At 39.3% G+C, this 18,346-nt stretch overlaps 1 protein-coding gene across 8 annotated transcripts in view; it reads right to left on the bottom strand.

Moving 5' to 3' along the window:
* Positions 1-18,346, bottom strand: part of KLHL3 (kelch like family member 3) — a 293,373-nt gene that overhangs the window by 138,953 nt on the left and 136,074 nt on the right. Inside the window, exon 1 of one of the 8 annotated variants that reach the window (XM_082725543.1) lies at positions 13,509-13,612. The exons of the other annotated variants lie outside the window; for them this stretch is intronic. The gene's annotated coding sequence lies outside the window, so the exon portion shown is untranslated. Of the gene's footprint in view, positions 1-13,508; positions 13,613-18,346 lie in introns of those variants that run through there. 8 annotated transcript variants of the gene reach the window in all.

The raw sequence follows: 18,346 nt of genomic DNA, 5'->3' as shown, positions 1-18,346 counted from the left end.
GCCCCCTCCCCTTGCCGTATCCCCTCGCCCAACTCCGCAGTGGCGTTCGCGCCAGCCCCTTGAGAGACATGTGGGTTCAGCCAATCACTGCGACCCGCTCGCGCCCACTTCCGTTTTCGGCCGCCGCTGGACGGGCGCGCTCCCCGGTGCGCGCTGGCTACGGCGCTCCCTGTGTGCAGAACCTGCCTGCTACCCAGATGCCTTATCCACCTTCCTGGGCTTGGTGGGGGGCGGGGGTTGAGCGGGGACGCGCTGGGGGCCCGTTCCCAACGGATGCGGCCTGGGGCCCCACGCGCGGGCTTTTTGAAAACTTGACTGTTGGAGTTAGGGGTCTGGGTTTACCCGTCGCGATTCAGCCGGGACGCTACACCTGGCATCCTCTCAGCGCCCCCCCGTCCGCACAAAGATGGAGGGTAGAGACCTGGTCGGGGAAAGGCGGTTACTAACCGTTTACTGGGGGCCCGACGCGCAGTTAAACTAAAACACTGGCACGTGGCCCTGAGCAAAAGCAAGCCCGAGGCCAGGTGAAGGGCGGCGGTGTGCCACAAGCGCTTCCGATTTCCGACCGAGGTGGCGCGAGAGCCCCCGCCACCCTGCGGCCATCCGTGAAGCCCTTCCCGACACCCCTCAGCCTCCCCTCGCGCACTCCGACAGCTGGCATTTTCATTTAACTAAAGGGCACACATCGTTTTATAGGTTTACGTTACCTACGCGTTGCTTCCTTCCCAACAAGTTACCTTTCTTTAAAAGCATTTTACAACAAACCGGGGACCGAAGGGGTTAAACACGAAGACATTATACATAAGTATCACGCAGTGCTGGTAAGTGCCTTACCGACCCTCACTCGGGTGCAAATGCAAGCAAGTTAGGTCGGCTTCCACTTACTGAACATTTTGTGTGCCATGCAAGATTCAAGGAGCGGGACATGGTAAATACTGAAGATGAGGTGTTCCTCACTGCATCCTGGAGTATTCAGGATTGAATGGCGAAAGAGGCAGCACATGCCCTCAATCTCTGATTGAAAGGCTAGATAAAATTTCTAAAGGGACTTTACATGAGGAAAATAGGAAACAAAAACCACATAAGGTACAAGGGACAGTAAGTAGACTAGTTTGAAGCGAGAGGTTTTTGATAGAAAATAATGGGTAATCCAGGTTTAGAGTCTTGGACATTAGGGAATGCCTTGAAATTTAGGTAGTAGTCAAAATTAGTTCAAAGGCATGTAGATTAAGCTTCATGGCTTGAGAACAAACTAGAGTCTGGTATTACCACCTACTAACTGTGTGATCATTGTATGACTTTGAGCAAGTCACTTAACCTTTTTTAAAAACTTAGCCAGCTTTATTATGTGAAACTCAAAAAACTGAACACCTCCCAACTGTGGTAAAAATTAAATGAAATTTTGTATGTAAACACAGTGCTACTACATACTAAATGCTCAATTCAACCAACAAATATACCAGATGCTGGGAATATGGCAATAAAGAACAGACAAAACTTTCTGGGCTCATAGAGCTTACATTCTAGAGGGGAGAAGCAGATAACAAGAATGATACACACAGCATGATAGTGGTCAGTGGGCTCCCAATTAAAGGAGGACAGTAGGACGCTATTACCTTTATGTTACGGGGGGAAAAAAAAAACACAAAATTCAAGTATGTCAGAATTTGCTAACGACTGATGATACAGAATGAGGAAAACAAAAGCATTCCAGTGTTTGACATCTGGAACACTAAAATTGTAGCCTGAACGAACTACAATACTAAGGAAACTATTTTGGAGGGAGTTGGGCAAGATGATAAACATAGCTGTTTAAGGTGATATGGGATATTTATAGGGCACTATTTTTCACTATCCCCAAGATTACACCTGACATGAGAGATTAGACATTAAGAAAAGTATTTTAATTTTAGGGGCACCTAGGTGGCACAGTTAAGCATCAGACCCCATTTAAGCTCAGGTCCTGATCTCAGGGTTGTGTGATTGAGCCCTAGCTAGGGCTCCACGCTGAACATGCTTAAAATTCTCTCTCTCCCTCTCCCTCTGCCCTTCCCACCCCTCACTCTCAAAAAAAAAACAAAAAACAGAAAAAAGGCTATAACAGTAAAAGATGAACTTCTGAAGGAAAGTGATTAAACCATAACTTATTTTCTCATACAAACTATAAATTCCAAACTAACAGTTTTCTTCTATATTGTTTTTTAAAAATCCTCCATACCACTTAATTGGGAATCTATTATGGGTTTAATGTCTACAGACTAGGAAAGCATCACAGAGGCATATGTCTGATAAACCTTACGTATAGGGGCTCTGAACTATATAAAAAAATGCGTTTCCTGGGGTACCTGGGTGGCTCAGTACAGGGGAAAAAAAGCACCCAGAGTGTGCACATGCTCTCTTTCTCTCTCTTTCTAGTAAATCAATAAATATTTTTTTAAGTGCTTACATATAAAAGGGGTTTAGGAGATGGTGGAAGGTGATACAAGCATGTTTAAGAGACATTTAGGAAGCCAGGATAAATGCAAAATAATTGGGAGGTTAGATTATCTTTGGAGATTAGATTGGTAAAGGTGGGCACAGTGAATACGGAGTATTATAGAAACACTTAAATGAAGCAGTTTCCTACCCCTCAGATCATTCAAGAAGAAAAACTTTATTTTCCTACTTTACCTTTCAGATCACTGCCTGAGTTTGTTCCTTGGTTTTACCTTGTTTACCAGTATCTCAGCCTTCCAAAATAAAACAAACATTTAAAATATAACTGAAATTTAGACATTTGGTTTCCATCCCTCTTGCAAGCTTGATTACAGAAACCTAACTGCATGTGGTGGGTACACAACTCCTACACCTTACACACTAACGAAGGTGTATTTTACTGTACCTAAGTTATACCTAGAAAAAGAAAAAGAATGGGAAAGGAAAGGAAAAAGGATGAGCTGGGGAAGAAAGGAAAACTATGATAACCTATATTTCCAGAAAGCAGCACCTCCAATTTTTTTTTTTAATCAACCTTCTATGACATCCAAGAGTCTCTTTTTATAGTTAGGGTTTTGGTATGTATTTAATTGTGTCCCCTCCAGAAAGTTCATATGTTGAAACCTTACCCCTCAATACTTCTAAATATAACTGTAATTGATGCGAAGGTCGTTAAGAAGAGAGAGGCAAGATGGTGGAGGAGTAGCAGACTGAAACAATATCAGATCCCAAGAGTTCCGCTAGATAGGTATCAAACCATTCTGAACACCTACAAACTCAACAGGAGATAGAAGAAAAGCAGCAATTCTAGGAACAGAAAACTGACCACTTTCTGAAAAGTAGGACGCGCTGAGAAGTGAATCCAAAGCAACGGGAAGATAAACCACGGTGGGAGGGGCCATCTCCTGGCAAGCGGCACAGCAGTGGGGCACAAAATCAGAAATTTTAGAATTCTGCTCCACTGAGGGACATTGCTCCAGAGGCTAAGCGGGGGTGGAGCCCTTGCAGAGAATGTGGTTTTAAGTCCCATGGGGTCACAGAAAGATCAGAGGTGTCTGAGTGGCAGCTGCCAGGTATCAGAGCGGGGAAGCCGGCTGCAAAGACGGAGCTGAAGAATGAGCTTTCAGATCGGGGTTACCTTAAACTGTGAGCCAAGGCATAGTCGAGCCACTGCTCTTCGAGCAGGGACCCCACAAGTGGCAGATCCAGGGAGACTCACCTTCCTGCTCCTGGAGAAGCAGTGCGGCAGGAATCCGCAGGGTTTGGAAACTCCAAACGGGGCGATGTGCCAGAGATAGAAATGCTCAGTCACAGGCCGGGTGAGCTCGGAGTGTGCCCAGAGACCAGAGAGAGGAGTGATTGAGCGCTTTTCTCTTAGGGAGCACTGAGGAGGGGGTCTCCGAGCTCTCAGCTCCTCCAGGCCAGATTGGGAGGCTGCCATTTTCATTCCCGTCCTCCAAACCAGTATGGAAAATGTTCAGGGAACAAAATCTCCAAGAGCAAACCCGAGCAGGTTACTTAGCCCAGTCCCTAGCAAGGACAGTGCAATTCCAACTTGGACAAAGACATTTGAGAATCACTGCAACAGGCCCCTCCCACAGAAGATCAGCGAGAACAGCCAGCCAAGACCAAGCTTACTGATCAAGGAGAACAGCCAAACTCCAGAGCTAGAGGAAAGCAACGCATAGAATTCATGGCTTTTTTCCCACAACTTTTTACTCTTGCAAAGTTAATTTTTTTATAATTTTATTTTTTTCTTATTCTATTTTTTTAACTTTTCCTCTTTTCTCTTTTAGCTTTTTTTTTTTTTAACTAGTTTATCTTCACAATACCTTTCTTTTTAAAAAAAAAAAAAATCGTTTTAGGGGTGCCTGGGTGGCTCAATGGGTAAAACCCTCTGCCTTTGGCTCAGATATGATCTCAGGGTCCTGGGATCAAGCCCCACATCAGGCCCTCTGCTCAGTGGGGAGCTTGCTTCCCCCTCTCTCTGTCTCTTCCTGCCTCTCTGCCTACTTGTGATCTCTGTCAAATAAATAAAATCTTTTTAAAAAAATCTTTTTAAACCTTCATTGTGATAGTCATATTTTATCACTTCATTGTATTTAACCTTATTTTTTGTAACACATAGCTTTTTGTTTTTCCTAAAAAATTTTGGGATACAGTTTCTAATAGATCAAAATATACCCTAATCTAGCATATGGCTTTCTTCTACTCTCCAGCCAGAGCACAATCCCTCCTCTTTTTTTTTCTTTTCTTTTGCCAACCAACTTATCAATTCCTTTTCAAGAATTTGTTTTTAAGTTTTCATCTTTGAAGTCATATTCCAACCCTTATTTGTGTGTGTGTGTGTGTGTGTGTGTGTGTGTTTCTTTCCTTAAAATTTTGGGAGGTAATTTCTTCTAAGAAACCAAAATACAAAATCAAGCGGGTGGCTCTGTTCTATACACCACTCTATAAATAAATAAATAAATAAATAAATAAATAAATAAATAAAAATTTATATGGAATTTTTTATTTTTTCCCCTTCTTCTCCACATGGTTTTGGATCTCTTCTGAGATATTCCTGGGGTCTTTGTCACCCTCTTAGTATTTTATTTTCTCATTCATATATTCTTATCTGGATAAAATGACAAGGCATTAAAAACTCACCACGAAAAAAAGAAGAGGCAGTACCAATGGCTAGGGACCTAATCAATATGGACATTGGTAATATGTCAGAACTAGAGTTCAGAACGATGATTCCAAGGTGCTAGCTGGGCTCGAAAAAGGCATGGAAGATAGTAGAGAATCCCTTTCTGGAGAAATAAAATCCATTTCTGGAGAAATGAAAGAACTAAAATCTAAGCAAATTGAAATTTTAAAAGCTATTAATGAGGCACATTAAAAAACGGAGGCTCTGACTGCTAGGATAAATAAAGCAGAAGAGAGAATTAGTGATATATAGAAGACCAAATGATGGAAAATAAAGAAGCTGAGCAAAAGAGACACAACTACTGGGCCATGAAGGGAGAATTCAAGACATAAGTGATACCATAAGACAAAACAGTATTAGAATAATTGGGATTCCAGAAGAAGAAGAAAGAAAGAGAGGGGCAGAAGGTATATTGGAGGTGAATTATAGTAGAGAATTTTCCTAATATGGCAAAGGGAACAAGCATCAAAATCCAGGAGGCACAGAGAACTCCCCTCAAAATCAATAAAAATAGATCCAAACCCCATCATCTAATAGTAAAACTTACAAGTCTTAGTGACAAAGAGATCCAGAAAGCAGCTCGGAATAAGAATCCTAAAACATACAATGGTAGAAACATTAGATTGGCAGCAGACTTATCCACAGAGACCTGGCAGGCCAGAGAACTGGCATGATATATTCAGAGCACTAAATGAGAAAAGTATGCAGCCAAGAATAATATATCCAGCTAGCCTATCACTGAAAATAGAAGGAGAGATAAAAAGCTTCAGGACAAACAAAAATTAAAAGAATTTGCAAACACCAAACCAGCCCTACAGGAAATATTGAAAGGGGTCCTCTAAGCAAAGAGAGAGCTTAAAAATAGTAGACCTGAAAGCAACAGAGACAATATACAGTAACAGTCACCTTACAGGCAATACAATGACACTAAATTTTTATCTTTCAATAGTTACCCAGAATGTAAATGGGCTAAATGCCCCAATCAAAAGACACAGGGTATCAGAATGGATAAAAAAACAAAACCCATCGATATGCTATCTACAAGAAACTCATTTTAGAACCAAAGACACTTCCAGATTTCAAGTGAGGGGGTAGAAAACAATTTATCGTGCTAATGGACATCAAAAGAAAGCTGGGGTGGCAATTCTTATATCAGATCAATTAGATTTTAACTCAAAGACTGTAATGAGAAATGAGGAAGGACACTATATCACCATGGAGGTTCCTCAAAAAGTTGAAAACAGAGCTACCTTATGACCCAGCAATCACACTACTGGGTATTTACCCTAGAGATACAAATGTAAGGATCCGAAGGGGCATGTACACCCAAATATTTATAGCAGCAATGTCACAATAGCCAAACTATGGAAAAAGCCTAAATGGCCATCAACAGATGAATGGATAAAGAAGATGTGGTATGTGTATATATATATGTATGTATATATATATATACACATACACAACAGAATACTATGCAGCCATCAAAAGAAATGAAATCTTGCCATTTGGAATGACGTGGATGGAACTAGAGGGTATTAAGCTGAGCGAAATAAGACAATTGGAGAAAGATAATTATCATATGATCTCCCTGATATGAGGAATTTGAGAGGAGAGTGGGGCGTTTGGGAGGTAAGGAAGGAAAAAATGAAACAAGACAGGATCAGGAGGGAGACAAACCATAAGAGACTCTTAATCTTACAAAACAGACTGAGGGTTGCTAGGGGGGAGGGGGTCGTGGAGAGGGTGGTTGGGTTATGGACATTGGGGATGGTATGTGGTATGGTGAGTGCTGTGAAGTGTGGAGGCCTGACAATTGACAGACCTGTACCCCTGGGGCAAATAATACATATGTTAATAAAAATAATTTAAAAAAAGAAGTTAAAAAGGCTATTAGCATGGGGCTCTAATCCATATGACTGATGTCCTTATATAAAGAGAAAGCTATACCACAGGTACATGTACACAGAGGAATGACCATATGAAGAGGCAGCAAGAGGATGGCCATCTGTAAGCCATAGAGAGGTCTCAGAAGAGTGCAGCCCTGCTAGTACTTTGATCTTGGACCTCCAGACCCCAGAACTGCAAGAAGATTAATTTTGTTTTGTTTTTTTATTTTCTGATGTTTAAGCCACCACCATTTTGTCATGGAAGCCCTAGCAAACATAAAACATAAAAATATGTTCCATTTTTATTTATTCAAGGTACCTTTCAAAAGGGCACTTTCTGTCATTTACAATGAGCTACAATCTTTCTATCTTTTTCAACTCAAATCAAAAGCCTTAAAATATGACCCATTCTTTCAAACCAGTTATTATGCTTCTGGACATTTATGCTAAGGAAATAAGTGAATATCTGTGTGAAAATTTAGCTACAAGGATTTCAATACTATTCATAGTAGAAAAAAAAATTGCAAACTACCTAATTTCCCTCAAATGGTTAATTTAAAAATAAGGAAATAATTATTCTCTAGCTATCAGTATTATGAAGCACTCAAAGTGATATTTTAGAGAAAAAAAATGACTTGTGTTTGGGTATGAATCTTACACCATGATGATGATGTGTGAAAGGTCATTTATTTTACCAAATGAAGTCTGACTCTGAACCACACAGTTGACAGAAAGGCAAAATGTCATTATTGGGGCTCCTCTCACATTTTTCATTCAAAAGCACTTGCTTCTCTCCACTTCCCCTCTTGGGCTATCTAAGATTAATACTCTGAATAAAATGCTTTTTGTTTAAAAAATATCTTGGAAAAAAAAAAAGAACCTGATGTGTCAAAGAATCAAGTAGCCCATGCTAGTTCATATGCTAATTAATAAATAATACTATATTATTAATTAATAAATAATATTATACTTAATAAAATAATACAATTTTATCATTATAATTATATTAATTATAATTATATTGTTATATACTTATATTGTTATATATTATAACATATATATTACATATATGTAATAAAATAACAATGTTTATATATAAATACATAAACATTGTTATTTTATATAGTATATTGTTATTTTATATATTTTATATTTTTATTTTATATATATTTTATATATTTTATATTTTATATATATTTTATATATGTATATTATATATATTATATATTTTATATTTTATATATGTATATAAATACATATATATGTATTTATATAAAAATATTGTTATTTTATATATATATATTTATATATATATAAATAATACATATATATGTATTTATATATATATAGTCCCCATGAGGATTGCTTTAAAAGGGACTGTCCTGAGGCAAAAGAATACACAGGCCTATTTAATCTGTGGAGATACTAACTTTATCTTATATGACTGTTTGTATATTCCTATTCCTTGGGTGTAAAATGTAGGCTTTCAGAAGGGAATTACATCAGTTTCCTTCACTGAGAGGAGATGTGAAAGGAGAAGGGCTTGGTGTAAAAAAATGACAGCTTCCCCCAAGTTTAGGAGGAGTGATCAGACAAAAGGTACAAGCTTCCAGTTACAAGGTAAGTCAGTCCTGGGGATATAATGAACCATATGGTGACCATAGTCAACAATCATGTTCTGTTTATGTGAGAGTTGCTAAGACAGTAGATCTTAAAAGTCCTCATCACAAGGGAAAAAACTAATTATATATGTTGAAGAATGCTAATTTAACTTGCAGTAAACATTTTGCAATATATACATATACCAGGTCATTATGTTATATGTCTAAAACTAATACAATGTTATAGGTCAATTTTTCAAAAAGAAGTAACCAGAGGGGCACCTGGGTGGCTCAGTGGGCTAAAGCCTTTGCCTTCGGCTCAGGTCGTGGTCCCAGGGTCCTGGGATCGAGCCCCACTTCAGGCTCTCTGCTCAGTAGCGAGCCTGCTTCTCTCTCTCTCTCTCTCTCTCTCTCTCTCTCTCTCTCTTTCTGCCTGCCTCTCTGCCTACTTGTGATCTCTGTCAGATAAATAAATAAAATCTTAAAAAAAAAGAAGAAGAAGAAGAAGTAACCAGAAGCTTCTGGTTTTTGTCCATTGGAGAAAACCATGGGCCAGCCAGTGTACAGCCCTACCATTCCACTTGACCCTACATACAAACACATACACACAGGAAATAGCCAAGGCTGGAAACTATCTTGGAAACAAGGAAAAAATTACCTTGGTTTTGGAACCAGATTCATGTTCCCGACCCCAATAAACCTGGAATTAATACATGTAAAACTCCAGGAATAACATATTGAATTCACCTCCCAGATGCATGGAAGGTTGGGGTAGATTACCAAAACCAGAGAATAGTACAAACAATGTTTCATGTTCCCCAAAATTCATATGTTGAAGCCTAATCCCCAGTGTTCTGGTATTTTGAGGGAGTGGTCCTTTGCAAGGTAATTAGGTCATGAGAGTGGATATCTTGTAAATGGGATTAGTACCCTTATAAAAAGAGACCCCCAAAATGCTTTCTAGTCTTTCTTCTATTATGAGGACACAATGAGAAGATGGCCAACTACAAACCAAGAACCAGGTACTTATCAGACACCAAATCTGCAGGGACCTTGATTTTAGACTTCTCAGCCTCTAGAACTATGAGAAAGAAATCAATCTTTCTTTCTTCCTCCTTTCTTTCTTTTTTAATGAGAAAGAGAGAGAGGATCTTAAGCAGGCTTCACACCCAGCGTGGAGCCCATGTAGGGCTCAATCTCACAACCCTGAGATCATGACCTAAGCCAGTATCAAAAGTCAGACACTTAACTAAGCCACCCAGGTGCCCGAGAAATAAATTTCTGTTGTTTATAACCCAGCCAGTGTCTGTATTTTTCTTATAGCAGCCTGAATGAACTAGGACAGAAGACTTAACAATTTGACATTTCTCAGAATATTTCTGCCCTTAATATACATACCCAAGTACAAACACATGCACAGACTCACACCAGAATATGAGCCTTCTAAAATAGAAGCATTCAGACCAGTCCATTTTTATTTATTCATCATACTGAATTCATTCATAGGCTAAGTACTGTGGATAAGTCTCTGGCCTTCAGAAGCTCAACAGTCTTGGAAGAAGTAGTAGTACAAGAGAGATTACAAATATAATGTGTTAGGAACAGAAATCCAATCTGTAAATTCTTCTGATAGAAGCTAACTTCAGAAGTAGGTGTAAGAGGCCTACAAAAAGGTAATGGCATTCCAAGTACAGGAAATCATACATATACCTACTGTGTTTGGAGTTTCACAAGCAAATTATCAATGGTGTGGTGGTGTATCAGCTTCCCATTGCTGCTGTAACAACTTACCACAAACTTAGTGGCTTAAAAACACAAATTCATTATCTTATAGTCTATAGGTCACAAATCAAATATATCTTTCAGTAGACCAAAATCAAGGCGTTGGCAAGACTGTGTTCCATTCTCAAAGTCATGGGAGAGAATCTGATTGCTTGTCTTTTCCAACTTCTTTAGGCCCCCCATATTTCTTAACTTTTGGCACCCTTCCACCTTCAAAGCCATCAACAGCCAGTTGAGTTTCACATGGGATCATTATGACACCGACTCTTCTATCTCCCAGATAATCCAGGAAAATCCTTTTACTTTAAGGTCAACTGATTAACAATCCTAAAGCCATCTGCAACTTAATTCCCTCTAGTCATAAACATAATATATACATAGGTCACCAGGATTAAGATGTAGACATCTTTGAGGTAACCATTATACTGCCTACCTCAGATAGAAATAAAAGAAAATGAGGCTAAAATAAGTAAGTAAGGGGCTTATAAGTAAGTAAGGGGCTGGATCAGAAGGATTATGGATGTCTTTCAAAAATTTTCCAGCTTTTAGTTCTATAAAGCACATGGTGCGACTGACGAGTTTTAAAGACAAGGATAACAGAGATCTACATTTAGAAAGACTATCCCATAGATAACGTGTAGAAGAGAGATTAGAGTAGAGTATGACTTAAGAGCCCATTTCGAATGCCAGTGTGGTACAGAATACTGGTTAGCATCTCCAAGGCAGAAGAAGTAAGGCACAGGTGGTAGGGTTTGGGTGGAAAGGACAAATTATTTGAGGGATCATTAAAAGTTGGAATTGACCTAACTGTGGGTTAAGTTTCTTATTTTATGATAAGGTAGATCACAATTTCATTCACCAAACTAACTAGTGAATTCTGAAGAGGAGATGGGTCAGAGAGATTTTCTGTTTTACAGCTGTTGTTCCTGCCGCTGCTGCTGTATCAGCCATCAACTGCCTATCATTAGGCTTTTTAGGTCAGAGATAAATAAATACCTATCTTTTTAAGCCTCTCTTATTTAAACTAATCCTAACTCATACAAGAGGATCCCAAGATCTCTGCTTTTGTCTTGCAAATATCCACCTGACCACCAATGTTATTCAATACCTGCTGCTAAGTGTTATACATGATCTTAATGAGTTCTCACATGGATCTTTAGAGGTGTATTTTATTATTATACCAATCTTCCAGCTGAAAAAATGGAGGCTTTAGGACATTACACTGCCCATGGTCTGCCAATTATTTACTACCCAGCCTTACATCACACAAAAAAAGTTTGTGCCCAACATGTCAAGTAATATAAATGCAATGGACTAGAAACAGGAAAAATTAGGTGTAAGAATAAGGAGGAGGAGAAGAAATACATTAATATCCTTCTGAATTCCTTTGCTTATATTTCTCAACTTAAAAATAAAAAATTCTTTAAAAATTCAAGAAAGATATTACCATTTTCACATCATTAATACGTCTAGTTAACCTCAACTGAGCACAGATTGTTGTTGTAAATGACAACTTGAGCAGAGAACAGTGTTTAACTGAAATTTGAATCTTTAAGTGTAAAGAGCCACAAAGGAAAAATTAAAAGATGGAAGGGCAAAAGGTAGAGTCAGAAGAAGAGGGACGACAGGGTATCTGGGTGGCTCAGTCTGTTAAGCATTCAGCTTGTGATCTCAGCTCAGGTCTTGATCTCAGGGTTGTGAGTTCAAGCTCCGCACTGAAAGAATTAAGAGGGATGAGATGAGCCCTCCACCACCAACACACACACACGTGCACACACACACACACACACACACACACACCAAAGAAGATAAAATCGGATGAGGAAAGCCTTAGAATGTTTATTCTTTATCCTGTGATTCAGGAACTACAGTTAGAAGGGTTTCATGAATATGTGAACTAAAACATGGCAAACTAAACACATTTTCTAAAAATGTGTTTCTTCCTAAAAATCCATTAAATGACAGTAAAAAAAAAAATTTTTTTAAAGACATAAACCCTTGTTAGGGACTGGGCAACTCCCAGATTCATATGTTGAATCCCTAACCCAACAATGTGACTAGATTTAGAACGAGGAACTTTAGAGAGCTAAAGTTAAATAAAGTCTTAAGAGTACGGCCCTAATCCAGTATGAATGGTGTCCTTAGAAGAAGAGAAAAAGGGATACCTAGATGAATCAGTCAGTTAAGCATCAGACTCTTGATTTTGGCTCAGGTCATGATCTCAGGGTGGTAAGATCAAACCTCTCATTGGCTCCATGCTGGGTGTGGAGACTGCATTGGATTCTCTCATTCCCTCTGTCCCTCCCCCACCCGCCCTCCCAAACCCTACTCATGCTCTCCCTTTCTCTCTGTCTCTGTCTCTCTCTCTCTTTCTTTCTTTCGAAGAAGAACAAGAACAAGAACAAGAAGAGGAAGAAGCAGAAGCAGAAGAAGGAGAAGAAGGAGGAGGAGGAGGAGGAGGAGGAGGAGGAGGAGGAGGAAATGAAGAAGAAGAAAGAGGAGGAGGAGGAATAATACCAGAGACCTCTCTCTCTCCATGTGTACAGAGCAGAGAGATCATGTTTGAACAGAGGGGAAAACTGCAGTCTGAAAGCCAGAGAGATCTCACCAGAAATCAACCCCTATGGCATCGTGATCTCTGACTTTCAGCTTCCAGAGTTAAGAGAAAATAAGTCACCCAGTGCATGGTAACATGTTACACAGCCACCTAGAAGTATCCATGTGTATAAGACTTCATTCATTTGTATCTACAATCTGCCTGTAGGTATCTTGCCTGAATTTCTGTAGGTAAAATTACATCAGATTTAGTGACTTACTAATGAATTCCATATGGAAGTCAGAGAATCACATTCCTTAAAATTGCATAAATTATGTAACTTTTGGTTTTGAATTTTATGAGTTATATTTATATTAACCCAAAACTTACACTTTTAATATACTGTTTTTACTTAGTCCAATAAGAACTTCAATCTTTTTAAATATTTATTTCCTTCAGCAAATTTTATACTGAATACTTTTACTCTCCAGGAGGCATGTGTCAGACCATTGTGAAAAGCAAGCTTTTAATTTTACCTGTTAAGTCCATCTTCAGCTTCTAGTTTCAGCTTGTAGTATAGTTCAGAATGTGGACAACTTACAAAGCTACTTTTCCTCACTAATACAGAAAACTTGTGCACTGAGATCAAATTTCCATCAACCTAAAGAGTGACAATACAGAGTGAGATTTAATTTGTAGAGTGTTCTATACTCAGACCTGTGGATGAAGTAACATTCATACACCATACACATTTTGAGTCCTCAGGAATCTGGTCCCGCCTCATTTCTAAATACATACTGAGCAGAGCAGAGAAGAGGTTAGTCTACTCAGTAAACTGTGGGAGGGGTATTTAACTGCAATTGTTCAGTGAATTCAGATTATATGTAAACCCTTCCTGGATCATTCAGGTTCTAAACAACATTCTTAGTTAAATGATATTTATTATCATAATTTCAGCAGATTGATGTTAGAGAAAATATTTTTTTAACTAAAACCGGGAGAACAACAGTGGGGAAAAATTAAAATAGGCAAGATTTATACGAGCAGCAGTGTGATGATGATTATCAGCTATGAAATTAAAAATTGTGTGCTCTTTAAGGAGCTCATCTCATATGAGACTCACTGTCTGAGATCTCTCAGCATATACAGCAGTGATTTGTTTGTTTGGGACTGACACAGGCACAGCCTAATTTATAGGAAATCTATTTTACTTTGCTGCCCAAGATTCTGAATATGGTCTATTTTCCAGCTTCTGGAGGGAATATATAAAGCACTTTTCATTCATCAGTATCCTTTAAGGAGTTTGTTTCAAGAATCAAAAGTACACATAATTCTGTTCAAATTCTAGTAATTTGCTAATTCCCATCTAATTTCTGTTGGCTTTGTGGGATTTATTTTTAACCTAAGTCTGACACGCTTATCTACAGCATCCAACCAAAATAGACAGCAATACATTTTCTAAGTTTTATCACAAGTTGGAATATGATTTTGTAAAAATACTGCATTAATCTTACTGGCACATTCAAGAATTCTACTAGAAAGAGTTAAATCCCATTATATCTAAGCACTTGCTGTTGACAGGGCTCCTTAATACCCTGAATTTCAATTTTCCAAGAATCTTCTTATTCTACATCTGGAATCATAGTTTAAATAGAGCATGGACCCAGCCATTAATGGCCATCCAGTTCCAAAACTTTCATGTGGCACACGTGGCCCAGAGAGTTGAAATGGTATGTTCAGAGGCACACAAGCAGCTGGTGGCAGAGTTCTAACTTCTCTCTTTCAGTCAACAACTTTGTCACACATGCCTAAGCCCACTAACACTCTTGCTGGTACAGTTTCTGGGTAGGCTTCCTTATTTAGAAAATAAAAACCCTGCTGAAGCAGGAGTTGGGTCATCATTCTGTACTTGCACTTATCACTTGTCTGAAGCCTACTGACTGCCTATCACAAAGGAGGTCTCAAGGCTCAGTTTCTCCTGACTCAAAATAAGAGGTTTGGGTATTTGAGATTTTGCATCTAGAAGATACAGCTGCAAGAAAACTTAAATTAAACCAATCTTCACCTCAGACCTACTCCCAGCCCAAAGTCAGCTCAGGGAGCCCTGGCAAAGGGGAGAGAGCAGAAAGGTACCTTCGTCTACCAAATGTCAGAATGGCCTGTTCCTTTCTTTCCACTACACTTTAGCTGTTGGGTTAGAAAGAGTAACAGAAAACCAAAATTGCTGAGGCATCCTGAGTTCATCTGGTGTTAAGTTCTGGAAGCATGTATCAAACCAGAATATCCCACTTCTCTTAGAAAAAGGGGACAATTAAAGACTTCTGCTAAATCCTTCTGGGGGAAAAAATGTCTTTTCATGTGCAAGTAATCTTTCCTACATTTTGGGAGCTATAAACATGTATGGTAACTATGAAATTTACTGCATACTTCAAGGTGTAAGAAAAGCCATGTTCTTTATTAACAAATTAAATCTCATCCTAAGCCAGCACTCCTTAAGCTGATGGAAATTTAACCTCAGTCAATAGTGGGGCTATGTCCTTTCCCCATAATAAAAATATCAGATTTTACACAGTCCAGAATACTCAGGGACAGTTCTCTGATCTTTGGTCATTGCTGATACATTCTTTATCTAGGATGATAGGGTTACTTGCGGGAAGATGGTTCTGCTTCCTGAAACTTACCTCCAAGCTGCACTGGGAGCTCCTTACCAAAGCTAGGAGCCCCAATACAAAGGTTCAGATACCCACTCTACCACAAAGCCATTCCACACTAAAGACAGGGCACATCACCAGGAAGTTACAGTGGAGAAGCACAGAGGGACTGGATCCTGGTCCCCAGGACTCAGTGGAGTTCTCCTTCCCCAGTTAAATCTCTCTTTGAGATTTCTATGGTAGACTCTCCCTCCTGGATTCTTCCTCTCTCCCCTCTTGAGACCACCTATCATGAGGCCTTCAAAGAATTTACCTTTGAAGGGCACCTGGGTGACCTGCCTTTGGCTCAGGTCACGATCCTGGGGTACTGGGATCGAGCCCCACATCAGGCTCTCTGTTCGGTGGGAAGCCTGCTTCTCCCTCTCCCTCTCCCCATGCTTGTGTTCCCTCTCTCATGTCTCTCTGTCAAATAAATAAGTAAATAAAATCTTTAAAAAATACATAATTTACCTTTGAAAAACAGAATCCAACCGTACTGCTTTGATCTTCCTGAGCAAAAACTCAAAGAAAGAAAGCAGAAAAGCATTCTTGGACTAGGGCAGGAAAACAGAATAAAAAGCAAATTAATATCTGAGTAAATTATCCTACCACATGTGTCTTTTTTGCTAAATTATTTGAAAGTAGATACAGAAGAGGCCTCTTTCTCCATCCCTTTCACGCTTCTGAGTTGTGCCTCCTGCAGGCACAAGTTTAAAGCAATTTCTGACTGAACTTTGAGGTCAAGAAGCATCCTGGGGCAGTTTCTTGACCAATGGTTTCAGGCAGTTTCTAAACATGGGGGGGGGGCATCCTCGCTAATGTGCTTTTGCTTATCAGTTTGAGAGACCTAGAAGTGAATTATCCTATGTCCCCTAAGTCAGTGTATGAGACTACAATCTAGCTAAGCTTGCTACATGTCTTTTTCTTTTTTTTTTTTTTTTAGGCTAATGTGTTTTTTTTAAATTTTTTTATTTTTTATAAACATATATTTTTATCCCCAGGGGTACAGGTCTGTGAATCACCAGGTTTAGACACTTCACAGCACTCACCAAAGCACATACCCTCCCCAATGTCCATAATCCCACCCCCTTCTCCCAAACCCCCTCCCCCCAGCAACCCTCAGTTTGTTTTGTGAGATTAAGAGTCACTTATGGTTTGTCTCCCTCCCAATCCCATCTTGTTTCATTTATTCTTCTCCTACCCACTTAAGCCTCCATGTTGCATCACCACTTCCTCATATCAGGGAGATCATATGATAGTTGTCTTTCTCTGCTTGACTTATTTCGCTAAGCATGATACGCTCTAGTTCCATCCAGGTTGTCGCAAATGGCAAGATTTCATTTCTTTTGATGGCTGCATAGTATTCCATTGTGTATATATACCACATCTTCTTGATCCATTCATCTGTTGATGGACATCTAGATTCTTTCCATAGTTTGGCTATTGTGGACATTGCTGCTATAAACATTCGGGTGCATGTGCCCCTTTGGATCACTACATTTGTATCTTTAGGGTAAATACCCAATAGTGCAATTGCTGGGTCATAGGGCAGTTCTATTTTCAACATTTTGAGGAACCTCCATGCTGTTTTCCAGAGTGGCTGCACCAGCTTGCATTCCCACCAACAGTGTAGGAGGGTTCCCCTTTCTCCGCATCCTCGCCAGCATCTGTCATTTCCTGACTTGTTGATTTTAGCCATTCTGACTGGTGTGAGGTGATATCTCATTGTGGTTTTGATTTGTATTTCCCTGATGCCGAGTGATATGGAGCATTTTTTCATGTGTCTGTTGGCCATCTGGATGTCTTCTTTGCAGAAATGTCTGTTCATGTCCTCTGCCCATTTCTTGATTGGATTATTTGTTCTTTGGGTGTTGAGTTTGCTAAGTTCTTTATAGATTCTAGACGCTAGTCCTTTATCTGATATGTCGTTTGCAAATATCTTCTCCCATTCTGTCAGTTGTCTTTTGATTTTGTTAACTGTTTCCTTTGCTGTGCAAAAGCTTTTGATCTTGATGAAATCCCAATAGTTCATTTTTGCCCTTGCTTCCCTTGCCTTTTGCGTTGTTCCTAGGAAGATGTTGCTGCGGCAGAGGTCGAAGAGGTTGCTGCCCGTGTTCTCCTCAAGGATTTTGATGGATTCCTTTCGCACATTGAGGTCCTTCATCCATTTTGAGTCTATTTTCGTGTGTGGTGTAAGGAAATGGTCCAATTTCATTTTTCTGCATGTGGCTGTCCAATTTTCCCAGCACCATTTATTGAAGAGGCTGTCTTTTTTCCATTGGACATTCTTTCCTGCTTTGTTGAAGATTAGTTGACCATAGATTTGAGGGTCTATTTCTGGGCTCTCTATTCTGTTCCATTGATCTATGTGTCTGTTTTTGTGCCAGTACCATGCTGTCTTGATGATGACAGCTTTGTAATAGAGCTTGAAGTCCGGAATTGTGATGCCACCAACGTTGGCTTTCTTTTTCAATATCCCTTTGGCTATTCGAGGTCTTTTCTGGTTCCATATAAATTTTAGGATTATTTGTTCCATTTCTTTGAAAAAGATGGATGGTACTTTGATAGGAATTGCATTAAATGTGTAGATTGCTTTAGGTAGCATAGACATTTTCACAATATTTATTCTTCCAATCCAGGAGCATGGAACATTTTTCCATTTCTTTGTGTCTTCCTCAATTTCT

Source organism: Mustela nivalis, assembly GCF_964662115.1.
Source record: "Mustela nivalis genome assembly, chromosome: 3".
Lineage (NCBI taxonomy): Eukaryota > Metazoa > Chordata > Mammalia > Carnivora > Mustelidae > Mustela > Mustela nivalis.
This window is presented reverse-complemented; position numbering and strand designations above follow the sequence as displayed.